This window comes from Agelaius tricolor, unplaced genomic scaffold, assembly GCF_023055355.1.
Source record: "Agelaius tricolor isolate 1412-34295 unplaced genomic scaffold, bAgeTri1.0.p SCAF_40, whole genome shotgun sequence".
Lineage (NCBI taxonomy): Eukaryota > Metazoa > Chordata > Aves > Passeriformes > Icteridae > Agelaius > Agelaius tricolor.
Window position 1 is genome coordinate 5047912 of NW_027269300.1, and position 6410 is coordinate 5054321.

Genomic DNA, 6410 nt, shown 5'->3' on the forward strand with positions numbered 1-6410 from the left:
GGATTACCGGTCTGGGAACTTTCTTTCTGATGAATTTGGAATATTTACTGAAGCAAGGACCTGAAGATGAAAACTTCATTTCCCATCAGTGCACTTTAACATCCACGGCTGTAATGCCATTGTTTCTCACCAACTGAGTCAAGAATTTATGACTACAAAGTGAATCAGCTCCAAAAGGCAAGATAAAGGCTGGAAAACATTCTCTCTTGGTAAAGCAAATGAAGTGACTAAATTCTAATCACTCGCTGGCCTAAAGCTTCAAGGAGGGGGAGGTGGACCAGGTTTCCTTCCACTGCCGTTCTCTTTGTCACCTCAGTGTTTTATAGGGGTATGCAGACATTCAAAAAGAGAGCTTTGCTGAATTCATAAAATTCAGTCTTAAAAAATAACTTGAGAGCAGCCGAAATGAAAAGAACAAATAAAATGCAATTAATTCCACGCAAGCTTGAAATGATTATTTCTTCATTTTGCATTTGAGGATGTATGTTGTGTGAGTTTGTCTTGTAGTGTTCTACAGGTTTTCTAACTGGCACACCTTTCTTTATGAATGGACTGTCCTTTCCTAAATACTCTCATATGGAGGAACATGCTTCTGATAAGAAGAGCACTAGGGTGTCTTTGCTTGACCTTTTATTTTTACTGATGTTTGCTCCTTGGAAATGAATGGGGTTTTTCAATTGAAATGTCTTACTATTGTTCCCACAGGATAAGCCACAGACTCTTCTGCTCAGAGCTGTCACTAGTCAGCTATTCTCCTATCTGCCTTGAAGTAGTTGAATGTTCTGGTCTCAAAGTAGCACCTTCTATGTAGCCATGCTCTTAGCTGCCAGTGTCATCTTGAATCCAAACACCCTCCCGCAAGGGACCGCTGGCTCTGTAGTCAACTAAGGGGAAAAAAACGGTCCATCCATGCTTCCTGATTTAAAATATAAAGGTATATAAAGGTATGGTGTCCCTAAACGATTCTCTGCAGTTGAACACTACTTATCTTTGCCGTGTTTCTTCAACTCACTTGCAAGTCATTCATGCGCTACCTTATTGCGAGAATTGCTTGGTTTGAAGATGATTTAAAAGGGTAGGAGAATACTTTTGTGCCTCTGCTAGAAGGATGCTTTTCAAATCCACACAAGCTTCCTGCAAATGCAAAAGCATTCATCCTGTATTGTCCTAGGCTACAATATAAAAATGTTTTCTGCTCCCAACCTCAAGAGCTGCTGAAACCGGGAGGGGCATCGTTTTTTCCTTATCTCCTTATCTCTTAACGGGGCCATCCATGTCTTGCCACATGATTCAGAGATGACTCCCTCCAGGAGCCATTTCTGTTTAAAGGCTAATCAAGGAACCACCGCATGACTCAGAACCATTTGAGCCCATTGCAAGATGCTCTGCCCAGGGGGCAGGAGCTAAGCATCCCCAGCTGGATATAATCTGAGTTTTGGGACACCACAAGCAGTCTTTCCACTGGCTTCCTAGAGGAACGGCCACCCTCACCCACTGGGTCTTCAGAGGATAAGAGCTACCAGATGGTTTCTACAGGATCACTACTTCAACAAGACCATTTCATCCGGACTGCTGCCACCACCCTAACTAGCAGGGTGACAGGTTGTATTCTGTCCGTGGTTTTTCTTTTGTATCATTGCATGTATTTGGTTTTTCCCCTTTTCCTAATAAATTGTATTTCTGACTTGGAGTCTTGCTGCCATGCTGGATTTCTTCAGACCGACTAGCTCCTGACACCAACAGCCAGAGTGAGCTGCCCCCAGAAAGCTGTCAAATCCAGGGTGCAGCTGTAGGGCACAGCTGCTCTATGGCACAGGTGGACTGCATTGGGGATAGGACTGCGCCGAGGGCAGGGACAAGGAACAGGGAGAGGTCTTCTGTATGTTTTCCAAAGGAGTTTCTTCCCTGGAGGGTCAGGGACACAAAGACACTGAGCCAAATGCATACATCAACTTAGAAATGGGGAGAGGTCCCAGAGGAGGATACAATCTTGAACACACTGGGAGCAACTGGGGCTGGACCACAAGGCGGGGAATACAATGTTTAAACCAATAGGGGACTACAGGGGAGGAGAATAACTTAAACAAACCAATGGGGTTTTGAAGAGTATAAAATTGATAGGGAAGTTTCTAGAGAAAGGGGCAGGCTTGGGGAGGGATTGACATTCAGTGGGAGGAGGAAAAGGGAAGAAAAGGGCAGGTCTTTGGGGAGATGGACAACTAGGGCAAAAACTAACAACACGGGGGGAAAGGAACAATCCCTTAATAATAAAATATGCTCCAACAGCACAAAACAGGAAGTATTATCAAACTGACTACTCAAACTGCATTACAATCAAAAACACACACTGCAACAGCGACAGCATCTCTTGCTGCTTTTGCTTTCAAACCAGAAGAGGTGCCAACCAAAAAATTAGCAAACTTAAAAGTTAACTGGCTGCAGTTTTGATTTCCTTCTGAAATATATTACTGCTTGTCTAATTGGCTTAGCAGCATGTCTGTTCTTAGTGCCAAGCAGGGATTCACTTTGCCAGGCATGGAGGAAGCTTCTAGGAGCTTTTCACAAAAGATTCACTTCTGTGGCTGGCTTCTTCCCTCCCCACCAAAAACCAAGCCATGCAAAACCAACACCTTAACTAATCCCTAGTACTTAGTATGCGTCCAATAATTCCTTTTAAACTATACTTTACATTTTTTACCAAATGCCCTGAAAAGAAATGGATCCATAATATTGATCAAAATAGTTCCAGTTCAATAGAAATACTGGGTCATGCAACTCTGGTTTACATCACTATTTTTTGTACAATCAACAGGAGCTTTTTTCGCCTCTAAAGAAATGTTTCTCGATGGTTTGGATCAGAAGATCCAGTATTGCCATCGTGAGATTTTTGTTTTGAAGGCCATAGGCTGTGCTCAGTGTTTTGGGTATATTCTTTGTTGTGCCTTGCATGTATTTTGGATAGAAAGCCAGTAGAGATGATGTCCTTGCTGCAGTAGCCATGCTAAATAAGGCAGAGCGTCTGGCTGATGTACTGGAGCTGTAGACTATCCAGCAGTCGCCCAGGGCGGTGAGGATCTCTAAAGGAATATAATATTGGCTATGCTCTGGAAGTTTTACAGAGAGAAAGAGCCTCATCGCTCTAATGATTTGTCTCCTGGAGTTCCGAAGAATATGTTGTAAAGAAGAAGGCTGCTGTCTTTCGCAACAATCTTCCGTGCATTCAAGAGGATAATTTAACTTCTTGTCTGAGAATGAAAGAAATATTAGTAGTAATGAGTTCTTTTTTCTCTGTCGGTGCATCACTGATTGAGTTTGGGTAGGTTACATTTTATTTCTTTTTTTTCTTTAAATATTACATCGTAAGGTGTTCCAAATTCCCAAATTCTGCTTCACTTTATTTTGTAGGCCAGACTGGTTCCTCTTCTCTCGGCTCTATTATTGCAGACCATATCTGAATGAATTTTTTTTTTTTTTTTTATTTTGAACATTATTAGATTTAAACTGTATGAACAGAACACTTTATTTATCATTATTTTACCAGTTTGGAAGGAAATAGAGAATTTTTAAGAAAATGACGCAACTCCACTTGTGGTTTTCAATGGAAGAGAAGAATAACAATGTCCTACATTCACAGCATTGTTTGCAGTCATATTGCAGCTAGTTTCCAGCAACTTAGGTCAGGTTCTGGAAGCAGGCACCCATGATAGGATAGAAGTCTAAGCAGTTTCATTTTGGCGGCTTTTCTTGAACAATAGCTAATGTGTCTCAACGTTGTGCTGAATCTTGTTGTACAGACGCTTCTTTTGAGGTCTGACCTCCTTGCTGGACTACTGTATCTCAGAATCAGCTACAGTAAACCTGTGTTTCCTTATAGCTTTAAGAATTTGGTTCTAATCTATAAAAGCAAGAAAAGGTTGCCATATTAATACAAGAGAAAGAAAATGTTAGGAAAGCAGTTAATGGCATGGGGGTTTTTCCTACAAATTGGAGCAGAGATTTAGTTGTTTGATGGGGTTTTTTTTTGCTTCTCAATGGAATTTTAGAAGTGGTTGGGAAAGAAAGTGTGGATTTTTCAGGTTTGCCTTGAAAGAAGAATAACAGGGGAAACTGTTGAAAAGAATTAATCCAGAACTCTATGCCTTTCATACAGAGTTTCAGAAGTGAAAAGCAGGAAGAGACAGTCCAGACAAGATGATTGAATAGAATGAATTCAAAATAGCTTTCTTTTCCCTCTGAATTCCAGCTCTAAACCTTACTAATATTAAGGTATTAATAGGAAATACATCTGTCCTAGGGTGACGTTATGATGCTTGTATCCCCATTCATGTGTTCTGTGAATGTTGGATATTATGTTCTGTACCTTTAAGACTGGCTCTGAAGAGGGAATGTTTTGTTTTGGTTTTCTTATCAGCCTGGCGGGACACAGAGACTGCAGCTTTTGCTTTTGCTGCTTTTGCTTTTCGCTTTGCTCTCTCTCACTCTTGCTTGCTTCGCTTCTGCTTGCTTTTGCTCATTAGCTAGTTTAGCTAAACTGTCCAAATTTCTTCCTGGACCACTTCTCCTTTCCTTTTACTGACCATTTTGAACCTGCTCCGGACTGGGACCTGGGAAACACCGAGAGTTTGCACCTTGTGGCCTGCAGCAGCTGGCCCAGCGCCGGAGGGACTGAGAAGAGAGTGAGCACCCCCCCAAGAGAGACTTTCTGAATTTGTCATCTTTTTCAGAGCGGTGTCATCCGGAATTGTTCCTTTTGCGTGCTGGGGGGTGCTGTGCCTATTAAATAAACAGGTTCGTTCCACTTCTCTCTGAGGAATCCTTCCCGAACCAGTTGCGGGGAGGGGCCCTAATTTGGAAATTCTCCTCCAAATTTGCCCTAAACCAGGACAACATCGCAATCTCTAAGATTTAAAAATGGATGATGAAGTTTTATATCCAGTAAAGTGTAAGGCTTCACATTTTAATCTGATTTGCATTTTGGTGAAAGCCGGGCATCCTTTGCAATTTACCAGATAACAAGGGATTTAGAACAGTAAGTATGCAAGTAATCTTTTGGACCCTTCATCTCCCTTCTTATGACAATGAATACATTTATTAAGCTTGTTGTCCTGGCATGTTTTTATTCCATCAGGGGATTTGATCATACAAATGTCTAGTCATTCTTTCCTTGTTTTCAACCACTCTAAGAGCATTCATCAGAACTATTCAGTAGTTCTTGATCTGCAACAGTGACGAGCACTAGACTGGTAAGAGTCAGTGGGCATCAGCAGATCCCCTATGACAGCACGTGGCAGGCTGTTCTGGCAGGACTGAAGTTTGAGGGGCTCGAATTCTGTGAAATAGAACATTCGAGGGATGGGAAACATGGAAACAGATTCTGAGCTTTCAACCCACCACATGAGCAAGTAATAAGGCAGGTAATTTTCTGTGGAAATTTCTTTAGCCCCAGTGTTGTGGATGATGATTACTCTTCCTACCTCCTTTGGCCAGCTACCAGCTTTCCCCTCCATTACTCTGCTTCTGGACAGAAAACCAGAAGAAGGGATTTTTGACCAAAACACCTATCAGGACCTTAGAGTGTTTTTTGCTCCAAAATGTTTCAAGGCAGATAGGGAAACAATTCCATTTTCGAGAGTGTGTTGAGAAGACAAGGTTGAAAGTTAAGAACCATGGGTTCTGTTTCTATATATGTTACTGATTGTGCTTATTATCTTAGTCATGTAATATATATATATATATATATTTGGTAGGGTTTGTTCTTTTTTATTTTTCTTGGCGTTTTTTTCCTTTTTTTTTTTGATGCATCCTTGAGATAAAAGGCCAAAAGTACAGAAAAGTTCTGTACGGTTAAAATACTTTTGAGATGCCTCATGCTGAAAAACTTGTAGCTACTGCTAAGGCCCATTGGCCAATTCCTGCTTCATTTCTGAGAAGCTATAAAATTCCCATCTGTATTTTAGTTCTAACAATTTGTTGTTATGGTGGAGATGCAAATTAAGACCAACCATTTTTGAATCTGTAGGGATGTATTTACCATTTTGTAGCTGCCTTTTCAGTTTCTGAGCCACTATTGAAAAAAAGGAGAAGTATCTACACTGTTTTCAACCTGTAGACCATCCACTACTGTCCACATGCTCAGATTCAAAGGCAAACAAGCCTGTCTGGCCTCATTGGGAGGAATTATTTGCATTCAAAAGACTAGACTAGTATTTGATTTCCACCAGCAGAGTCCATTGGGCAGCTCCTGTCATCTGCATTTCAATATTTAATCCTCCTCTATGTTTACTGTGCAAAGCTCTTTCAGAATGATGGTGTGCCCACTGTCTCAGCAGCTGTGACGTTTGCAGCGAGTCTCCCACGGAAAGGAGCTGTAAAAAAGGCAAGCCAGGGCAGTGATTTCTGGTTCTCAATAC